A 10,942-nucleotide genomic window follows, 5' to 3' on the forward strand; every position below is an offset into this window, starting at 1 on the left:
CTATGGGACATCAATAACAAGCAGAATGGGTTGTTTGGATACCTGTCTTCCCATCAAAGTAGCCCAAGTTCTAACTTGCTGCTTTTTTGTTGGATAGTAGCAGGTATATGCCTATTCTTTCTTGGCTTTTGGAGCTCGTTCAGTCCCCTACGAGAAACGGATGTACCAAGAATAAGTTCAATAATTTTAAAAAAACTTTCTTTTGTCTTGTGTCACTTGTTTATGTCATTTTTCTTGTGTCAAGGGTCAGCATATGGTTCTTGAATGAAGGGATGTCAAATATAAGCTCTCTCTCCTTATTTCCCGAGTTGTCCTTGGTCGGACAACCACCATATACAGAACTTGACTTCATTTTTTTCTATTGCTTATCTTGGTGTATATAATCTCTTTCAGGTTGGTTGGATACTATCATGAACACGTCTTGGCTATTCAGAGAAAAAATACGTCCATATCCCCCCTATCAGCACCCAATGCTTACTTTCCTATTTTAAAGGAACTAAATTTCATAAACGTCTTCTAGATTACGAGAAAAAGACGATACAAGAGCAGTAGCTCTCTACATTGAGACAACTTTGATAAATGATTGATTGAAGATTCTAGCCCTAGCAAGGAAAGACCCAACCCAATTGAGTAATGCTTTAGGCAATTTTTTAGCCTCCTTATGCTTTATTGATGCTCAGGACTTTGTTGATTTGAATTTTTACTTCTCTTCTTTGCCTACTATTGTTAACAAGTTTATTTCATTTACAACCTCCCTATTCTACCACTTGAAATTAGACAGTCTCAAGAGGTTGTTAACCCTCTCTTGGATCTAAATCTCTTAAATCAGGATGAGAAGAATGTCCTAGGTTTCACAGATGACACACTATTCAATAAATAGAAAGATCTATGCCCAAGCATTTTTTGAAATAATTCTGCTTCTTCCTCCTACGAAAATTGAGCTTGATGCCATCTCTTTGGAAAATAGACTTTGGGACTTTGAGATCTTGAATCAGTTTGCTTCGTTCACCATTGAATCTTTAGCTCATCTTTGCAGTCGATCTTTGCAGTCGTCCCCCGGAGGTTGTAGAACAATGCAAAACTTCAACTATGCCATCTAAGCATTTACTATCACAGGATAAGGCTTTTACAGTGATGAAAATAAAGTTATTAGACATTGATAACAAGAAGTGTTCTAATGCATCAATGGTAGCCCGTACAATGGGACTATCACTCACAATAAAGAAAATGACATCCATAAATTCCTTAAAATCTATTGGAATACTTACAGGCCTTTATAAAGTGTAACTGCAAAAAAAAATCCAAGATCCAGCTATCCCTTAACAATTATATGGTTTGACCACCTTCTGTGGTTTGTCTTTTGGAGTCTTCCAAGTTTTTTCCTTACTCTTCTGGAGACTTGCATAGGTGTCTGCTTTCATCAGCTCGGTAACATTCTTTCCTATTGAAGTTTGGCATGCAGTTGTGGTATTTTATGCTATTCATGAGAACTTATTAGATGCAGCCAAGGGCTTAGTATTATATACACCAGGGACACCATTTCTTCCTTAGGTACAACACCGACCACTCAGACAAAACAATGACACTATTTTTAAGTCTTCCAAGAGTAAAGAGCAATTGAAAAGAATTGCTGGCACACCAAGAAATATGAGCTCATCTTCAAAACAACAAAGTCAGTTTTGTGGATCAAATTTTTTTGGAGATACTCCAAGAATGCTGGAATATAACACGCACAATGGCCTACATTGGTTTAAACAAGCTGATAATGTAAATAACCGATACATTCTGTGAGGTCCCCACCCTGTTACCATATCCATTTGGCAAAAGTAGGGTACCTAGCAGGTTGCTAGGCCCTAATCGATTGAGAAAATCATAGTCAGATAGACAAGATTTCTAATGGACAAACTCTCATCACCAAGTAACTTGAGTCCGAGCCATTGAAAGGGTTCCTAGCATTGTCTCGCAGGGAAATCATGAACTAACACAATAATCTAACGTTCCTAATTCTCACCTTTCAAAAGAGAGAAAGCCCAAATTACTTTTCCCCATAATTTTCAGAGGCACGTACAATTGGGACTTCTCAACTCTTGGCACAATGAGTCTCTAGTTTTGCTTCTTCTATCAATGAGGAGCGGAGAGTTTCTCCACTAATTGAGACCACCCATCCTTGATTGGAAACCTGAGCCAGTCCCCAGTTTCCTCCCCCGCGCTCACTCTTTGTTTTTCTTGTTTTCTAATTACTACAACATGATTGTTCATACACATAGTTCCTTTTTATGATTCCATCACAAGTTCGTTAAGACAACCCTTTGACCATTATCAAATTTGCACCAAGAAAATCTTTCCTAGAAGAAAAACAACATACAACTCTTCTTCATTTAAATATCCAAACCCCAAGAGTTCACTCCTCTTGGCGAGAGTTTATTGCTCCCGGTGTCTTTACTTGCCCCTACAACTAAATTGTCCTGCAACCTGGGTACAAACCCGCACTGACTAACTTGCAACCTCGGCACCAATCCACAACTATTATCTTGCATTCTAGGCACCAACCCACAATATTTGTTCAATCATCAGCATTGCCTTAGCGTTCACTCCGCTAAGCTCTCCTCCCTGAATATCAAAGGGAGTTTTGACTATATCAGTGTAGGATTTTTGAATGAAGAAGATTCGAGAGTTCTTCTACTAGGCAAACATTTATTTGCTACTTCAGACAATATCAACAAGTTCAATTGATGCGGTTTTGAATTGGGACCGATCCATTTTTTAAGGTGATTTTCTCCTTCCTAATTACTCATGATGCATTGAACAAAAAAGAAGTTTCTTACCTGTTCATGAGCAATAACATCATTTTGTGGGATAAGTGGCACATTCTCATTCATCGGGGACTTTCCTTTGCCTTTACCATCAATAATTCCGGCTTTGTGATCATGTGATCCACCATAGCGAGTTCTCTTGGGTGCCATCCCCACTACTAGATACTTAGCTTAACTTGAGAAGTTATAAGATAAAGTTTAAGAATCCAATGGAAGTAGGGTAAATGATTATAAGTAATTTAATTCCAAAATACATATGGTTACTCCACAAATCAAACCAAAAACATATGCTTGCTTAATCCTGCCATAACCTTATGATAAACATGCGTTATAACCCATACACCAATCTCATGATTAATCACTTATATCTACTTGCAAGATCAATCCATCATTTTAGTTGGACAAAATTCTTGAATATGATTAGATAATTCATGCAAACATTTAGGTTACATTGATGAATAATTGTACATGCAGTCAACATAATTGATTATGTAATCAAGCAGTGAGACCTTCATTACTTTGCAATGTAGAGAAATTACCATAAAATAGGTATAATGATTGTTGGTTTCTAATTGAGGATAGGTAAAAAACAGTATATAGTATTTGTTAATAGAGTATAAATTGGAAAGGATTCCAATTGAATGATAATATGGTAGTTATTGGAAAGGATTCCAATTGAATAGTAATATGACAACAATTGGAAAGGATTCCAATTGAGAGAAATGATTGATAATAACTTGATTTAATAATAGATTGAAATTACCCAAATGTGCTTTGGAGTTATTTATCCCTCAAAGCCTTGTTGAAGCTTCTCCAACTAGTAGCCACAGTAGCAGAGTCTCCCTATCTCCAATTTGTGTTTAAGCGAATGTCCTTTATATAGAGTTTGGAGGTTCCTTGTTGCCCAAATGAGCCCCATACCTCCCTAGCTGGCCCCCTCTTGCTAAATAATGAGTGGAGGTGTCACAAGCTCCTACTTAGCCATTAGATCGAGGTGTCCCTCTTTACCCTTTTGGGTGATACACCTCATGTAGTGCCCCCATGCTCATAGTCAATTATTCTATAAGAGATGGGTCCATGGATATGGGTCATTTGTGGGCATACATGGACATACATACACATGCACATACATGCCCATGCACATGCATATATATGCATACCTTAGACTTAGGAATTAATTTACTATAGCTAGGATGAAAAACAATTTTTTAGAGGGAGCTTGGCTTATTAGAATTTAATTCTGAAAGTTGCTATTAAAAGACAATCTTGAGGATGACAATCTAAGGTGTTGGATGCACACGTGCTATATTTATAATTTTTGGAGCAGGTAGCTATTTATATGGAAATTCAGGATGTGGTAGATGTTGACGAGATGATCGCGTTTAGGTGGGTGTAAGCTCCTCAAAACTTTCTATTTTTAAACGAAAATGAAAAAAAAAGTAAAATTTTTATTTTTGAAAATCTTACAACAATATATTTATCATTAGCTCATCAGAGGTGGAAAAACTGCTAATATTAGTAACTTTCTTTTTATGACTAGAATGGCTTGATGTGTATTCCTTTACATGGGAATCCCCTCTCCAAGGGTGGTAGAGACCTTACATTCACCCCAACTTGAAGAATTGTGATGTCCTCATCTCAAAGTAAAGTCTGGATGATCTTTAAGGAAAGATGGTTCATCTTCCCACATTGCATCTTCTTCACAGAAATCTTTCTATTTGACGAGATGTTCGATGATGTTTCTATTCCTAAGTTTTCTCTCCCGTGTTTCTAGGATATAGTCATGTTGAAGCTCAAGGACTCCTTGGGTTGGAACAACTATTTGTTCGGAATCCAAAAGTTGATCAAGGTTAGGAACATAAGGTTTTAATAGACTAACATGGAAGACATCATGAATTTTGAGGTTAGAAGGAGGTTTTAGCTTGTAAGCTTGATCACTTATCACTTTGAAAATCTCATAGGGTCCATAGTATCTCGGGATGAGGTTCTTGTACCTTCCCAAGGATAGGTTGCTTTTCTTGGGCCTGACCCTAAGGAATACCTTGTCTCCTTCTTTAAAGATTCAATCTAATCTCTTCTTATCTGCATAGTATTTTCTATCATGAGTGGCTTGAATATCCTTACGAATCGCCTTGGTTTGAGCTTCCATGTATTCGAGCATTTGCTTTGAGGCTTCTACCTTGATAGTAGGATCTGAGAAATTTAATGGAGCCAAAAATTCTTGTCCATAAAGATCCTTAAATGGTGACATGCCTATGCTTCTATGGTCAGAGGAATTATAGTCATATTCAACCAAAGGAAGATATTGGATCCATTTCTTTGGTTCCTGTGAACAATATGCTCTAAGAATTTCCTCAATCACCTAGTTTACTCTTTCAATTTGACCATCTGTCTGAGGATGATATGCTGTGCTAAAACACAGTTGTGTTCCAATGGCTTGAAAGAGTGAAGTCCAAAACTTTGAGGTAAATTTTGCATCCCTGTCGCTAACAATTCTCTTATGTAGTTCATGTAGTCTAAAGATTTCCTTTACAAAAATTCAGCTAATATCAAAGGCAGTGAAGGTAGTTTTTACAAGCATCAAGTGAGCTACCTTAGTAAGCATATCATCAACTACAAATACTGAATCATAGCCTCCAACAGAGGGTAATCCTGTGACAAAGTCCATAATGATACACTCCCATTTCATTTGAGGTACATCAAGAGGTTGAAGTTGTCCAGGTAGTTTGATTCTTTCAGCTTTAATCGGTTGGCAGAGATACATTGCTTCACATAGCAAAGAACATCCCCCTTCTTTCCCGGGCTAGAAGTAGCTTGTTTTAATAGCGTTTAAGGTCTTTGCATACCCAGGGTGACCTGAAGCTGGGCTATCATGAGCCTCAAATAGGGTTGCTTTCTTCAGTGTTGGGTCCTTAGGTACACAAAGCCTTTGCCGAAAATCCCTCTTGAACAGAGTAATCCTTTATCGATATATTCTTTGTCTCAGGTGTTATGCCTTGTTGAATCTACAAGGACAACTGTTGATAATCAAGGTCTTTCAAGGTTGTTTCCTTAATTCTTTCCCACATAGGATTATTAGGTATAGAAATAGCACTAAGGAAAACTTTGCGACTAAGTCTATCTGCAACTACATTGTCCTTCCTTAGTCTAAATTTTATGTCGAAGTCGTATTCTTGAAGAAGTTTAATCCATCTTCTTTGCCTCATGTTGAGATTGGGTTGTGTAAAGATCCATTTCAAGCTTTTATGATTAGTGACTAACTGAAATTTATGACTGAGAAGACAACGTCTCCATAGCATTAATGCATGGAAAATTGCTAAGAGTTCCAAGTCATGGGTCGGGTAATTCTTCTCATGATCTCTGAGCTTTTGAGAAGTATAGGCTACAGGCCTACTGTCTTCACTAAGGACTCCCCCTAAAGCGAGTTTGCTAGCATATGTTATAACATCAAACTCCTTGCTGAAATCCGGAAGTTTAAGAATTGGGACTTATACTAGGTATCATTTTAACTCTGCAAAATTGGCCTCCTATTTTGCTCTCCATTCAATTCTCATTCCTTTCCTTAGCAATTTTGTTAAAGGTGATGGAATGAGAGCATAATCCTTGACAATTATCCTATACCATCCTATGATTCCAAGAAATCCCTTTATTTCATTGAGAGAAGTAGGTTGAGGCCATTCTACGATGTCCTTATCTTTATCTGGTTCAACTGAGATACCTTTGGAAGATATAATAAAGCCAAGATAGCTGACTTGGGAAGAACAAAAGGTACATTTACTCTTCTTAGCATAAAGCTCATACTATCGTAAGAGCTGTAATACTTTACGGACGTGCTCTTCATGATCTACCTCATCTTTGGAATAGATCAAGATGTATTCAAAGAAAACCAAGACAAAATCATCTAGGTAAGGTCTAAAAATATCCTTCATTAGTCAATTGAAGCTTGCAGGAGCATTAGTAAGACCAGAAGACATTATTGTGAATTCATAATGTCCATACCTAGTATTAAAAGCCATCTTTGGAATGTCTGATTCTTTGATCCTTATCTGATAATATCTAGAGCGAAGATCAATCTTTGTGAAGATTGTAGCCCCGTGTAGCCTATCCAATATCTCATCAATCCTAGGAATGTGGTACTTGTTCTTAATAGTAACTTGATTAAGCCCGTGGTAGTCTATGCAAAGTCTTAATAAAGACCCATCCTTCTTCTTTTGGAAAAGGATTGGAGCACCCCAAGGAGAAGTACTTGGTTTGATAAATCCTTGCTCAATAAGCTGCCTAAGTTGCCCTTTGAGTTCAATTGCTTCAGCGTGTGACATTTTATATGGTCTCTTTGAAGCGGGTTCACAACCAGGGATAGTCGTAATTTCGTGATCAACTTCTCCAGGTGGTGCAAGACTTGTAAGATCCTAAGGGAGCACATTTGAATACCCTCTCAACCATTCAGGTTGAAAGTTTGAATCTCTGTCTTCTACCTTGTTAAATTTAATTGCATAGATTTGTTGACCCTTTTGTAAACCCTTACGAAGTCTACTAGCTTTGACTAAGTGAGCTTTAGGTTTCCCATTCCTCCCTTGAACTAGAACTTCATTCCCTAATTTATATGTAAAGGTAAAGCTACCTTGTGCATAGTGAATATGAGCTTGGTTTTGCTTCAACCAACCCATTCCCAATATCCCATCGTATATTCCTAGAGGTAAAGTACGAAAGTGAGCAGAAGTAGAGTTTTCCCCTAGTTCAAATTCTACTTGTCATGATGTATGCCAAGTTAGGACTTCCTTTCCATTCGCTAGTTCTACAATTAGCCTTTGAGCAAGATACTATTCTAGTTTTAGTTTCCTCATGCATTTAGGAGAGAGAAATAAGTGTGTGCTTCCACAATCAATTAAGAATTAGATTTGTTCACCTTAATAAGATCCTTGTGCTTGAATGACTACATATTGATGGAGAGCATTAGGGTTGTCAATAGCGGCATGTAAAGTTGCTCTCTCTTCAGCTTGGTCTCCTACCGTTGGCTCTTCCATAATAATGGCATGAGTTTGAGCCAACGCTCCTCTTCCAAGACCTCTTCCTATGTTCCTCCCTCCATGACGAACAGGTTGGCCTCTACCATTTGGAGCTATAGGAATAGCATTTGCAATTGTTGCTACATTTCTTCTAGGACAGTGATCCTGTAATGACCCAACTGTAGACCCATCAATCTACACCAAAATTGTAAACTTTTGACATTAATTTGGGGTCTGCATGGGCATGTTAAGTGCATTTAGGCATATTGAATTGCATATCATCACAAAAATGTTAATTAATGCCTGCAGATGTTGATTGTTGTTTGATGAGTGAGATGCATCTTAATTGAAGTATTTTGCGAGGAAAGTGGGTGTACGATCTTAAGTAGGTAGTTGCTTTTCTAGCTAAGTACCATTACGTTATCAACACAGGTTCTTGGGAAATAGCTATGGCCTATTGACATGGTAGAGGTGGAAGTTCCTGACTCGTTCGCATAAAATATCTACGGTAAAAATAATCTGTTAAATTGAAGTCATAGGATGGGCGTGATTCGAAGTCGGATAGATTTCTCACTTGATGACTGCATTGCGAAATAATTTTTCGAATCATTAAGAAGATGTAGAGAGGGTTTCCCTGTAGTGCAAATCCATGGGGTTTTCTGAGAAGAGGTCGAGAGAGTCGATGAGAGCCGAGTCGAGGTTGCTGGACAGGATTTCGAGAGTGACTTTTTGTGTGTAGTGGGAATAAGGGCTTATAGGTATTTATAAAAAATTTACAATAAAGGTTTTTTATGGCTATTGAGCCAGGTCGAAGCCGTCACGAGAGGGGAACTGCCAGGAGGCGAGGAAGCCAGAAGACGAGAGGGGGGATTGTCGCCAGGTGAGTGGGGAGAAGGGAGCCCAAGAGGGCTACCCTTGCATGTCTGTGTGTTGATTGCATGGAGCAGGGAGAGCCTCCAGGGGCTGCGAGGTGTGGAGGTTGGTAGAGCGAGGGTAGGCCAGAGCCACCAAGGGAAAAGGTGGTGAGGAGGCAGACCCAAAGCGGGAAGGGTCGACTTGGTAGAGGAGGCCATGATGATGAGGCTTTGAAGCATGCCATGATAGAATCCGTAGAGACCAGGCCATGCGAGTGGAGGTGGCGAGCAGGCTGCCTGTAGGGAGCATTTTAGAGAGAGAAAGGTGAGGCAGTGTGAGCAGGCTTTGAGTAAGAGATTGCTACCGAAGGGGCACCATTTTGGTCGCCAAGCAAGAGGAGCTGTGAGAGTGATGAGAATACGAACAGAGCCATGCTGAGAGGTGCGCCAAAGGGGGGGTCGGTTGAGAGAAACGAGAGATATGGAGAGAGTGTTAGAGAGAGAGAGAGAGAGCCCATGTCTGTAGTAGAGAGAGAGAAAATGAATTCTCTATAGCGCTGATTGTTTGCAGAGAGAGATTAGGCCACATGTGAGCGTATCTCTGTGTAGGATTCAAGATAGAGGAAGAAACTAATAGTCACCTATATGTAACGATATTGAACAGAGAGAGATTGAGGGATTAGTTTCCTGTTATAGTGCTATTAGAGAGAGAGAGAAGCTATCTCTGTAAAGCGCTAGAGAGAGATGGTTGCCATAGTGAGAGGCCGCAAGGAGTCGAGAGCAGGGATAGTCATGAGCAATAGCGTTGTATGTGTGAGTGTTAGTTAGAGAGAGAGAGAAGATGTTCTGTTAATGCTAGTGAGAGAAGGGGAATTCTCTATAGCGCTAAGTGTGTGTGTGTCCTGTGTGGATTAGAGAGAGAATAAGAAAACGCTGATTACCTGCTCTGTGTGTGTGTGTGTCAATTAGAGGCACCACAGGTTGCCAGAGAGGAGAGTAGGGCCCGAAGTAGTTGCAAGAAAGAGAGAGAGATTTCGTTCATGATTGTAGCGCTACTAGAGAGTAAGATAGAGAGAGAAAACCCTGCATAGCAAGTGAGTGAGAGCTTGAGTGTGTATGTTTATGGGTAGTATAGAGAGAGTTGTATTACAGACATACTATGTGTGGCTAGTAAGAAAGAGAGAGAGAGAGTAGTATTCCTTTATTGAGCGCCATAGTGTGTGAGGGTCGCAAGAAGTTGAGAGAGAGAGAGAGAGAGAGAGAGAGAGAGAGAGAGAGAGAGAGAGAGAGAGAGAGAGAGAGAGAGAGAGAGAGAGAGAGAGAGAGAGAGAGAGAGAGAATACTATGCATATCATTACTGAGAGGTATTTGAGAGAGAAAAAGAGCGAAATACTGATTTTTGAATGAGCAAAGAAGAAGAGACGAAGCTGAACGGGATTCTAGGCATGAAAGTGTTCAGAAGAAATTGAAGAGAACAGTGGTTAGTCAAGTTCATTCAATGAAATAAACATTAAAAATTAGTTTTTTTAATACTTACAGACATTAACAAAATGTTAAAATCTTTAAAAACATATTAGATAGAAGCATTAAAAACTTAAAAATAATATTATGTTCCATAATTGAGAATAAATTGGATCATTTGAAGATGTATCTACATTAAAATCATACTTGGAAATGAAATGCTGCATATTGTTGCATGATTGATGGCATTTGGGAAGGGAAATTAGATCATTGACAGTTTTTGGCAATTTATTTCAATAGAAATTTACATTTTACGAGATTATTCTGGTGCTTTTCATTGAAGAGTTTGCAAATATATTCAGTGATTCTAGTTGCAATGTTCAATAATCTGAAGTCCAGTAAGTGATTGATTTGTTTTGTGAGTTCTGAAGTGTAGTTTTGAATTCTAGTGATCAAGTAAATGTCGAAATGATTGCGTGTTGATAAATCTTGGTTTAAAAACTCCATTAAAAAATGTATATGAGAATTCAAAATTTAACCATAAATAGCATATCTAGAGATGCATACATGAGAAATCTTGCATATTAGAGAGTTGGACTACGAAACTGGGAGGGCAGATATATTTGGACTACGAAGCATAGTAAAGTAAGTGAAATACGAACACATAATCAGAAAATGCTAAAAGAAACTTGAAAGCCGCACAATTATGGCAAATTAGTGCACGTCTAGGTTAGTTAGGGACCATTGGGTTAATTGAACGTTATTTAGAAGACTTGGAAGGCGACGTTCACCAACGCATTACACTCAA

The sequence above is a fragment of the Adiantum capillus-veneris genome, chromosome 8 (genome assembly GCF_014529385.1).
Source record: "Adiantum capillus-veneris isolate H3 chromosome 8, ASM1452938v2, whole genome shotgun sequence".
Classification (NCBI taxonomy): Eukaryota; Viridiplantae; Streptophyta; class Polypodiopsida; order Polypodiales; family Pteridaceae; genus Adiantum; species Adiantum capillus-veneris.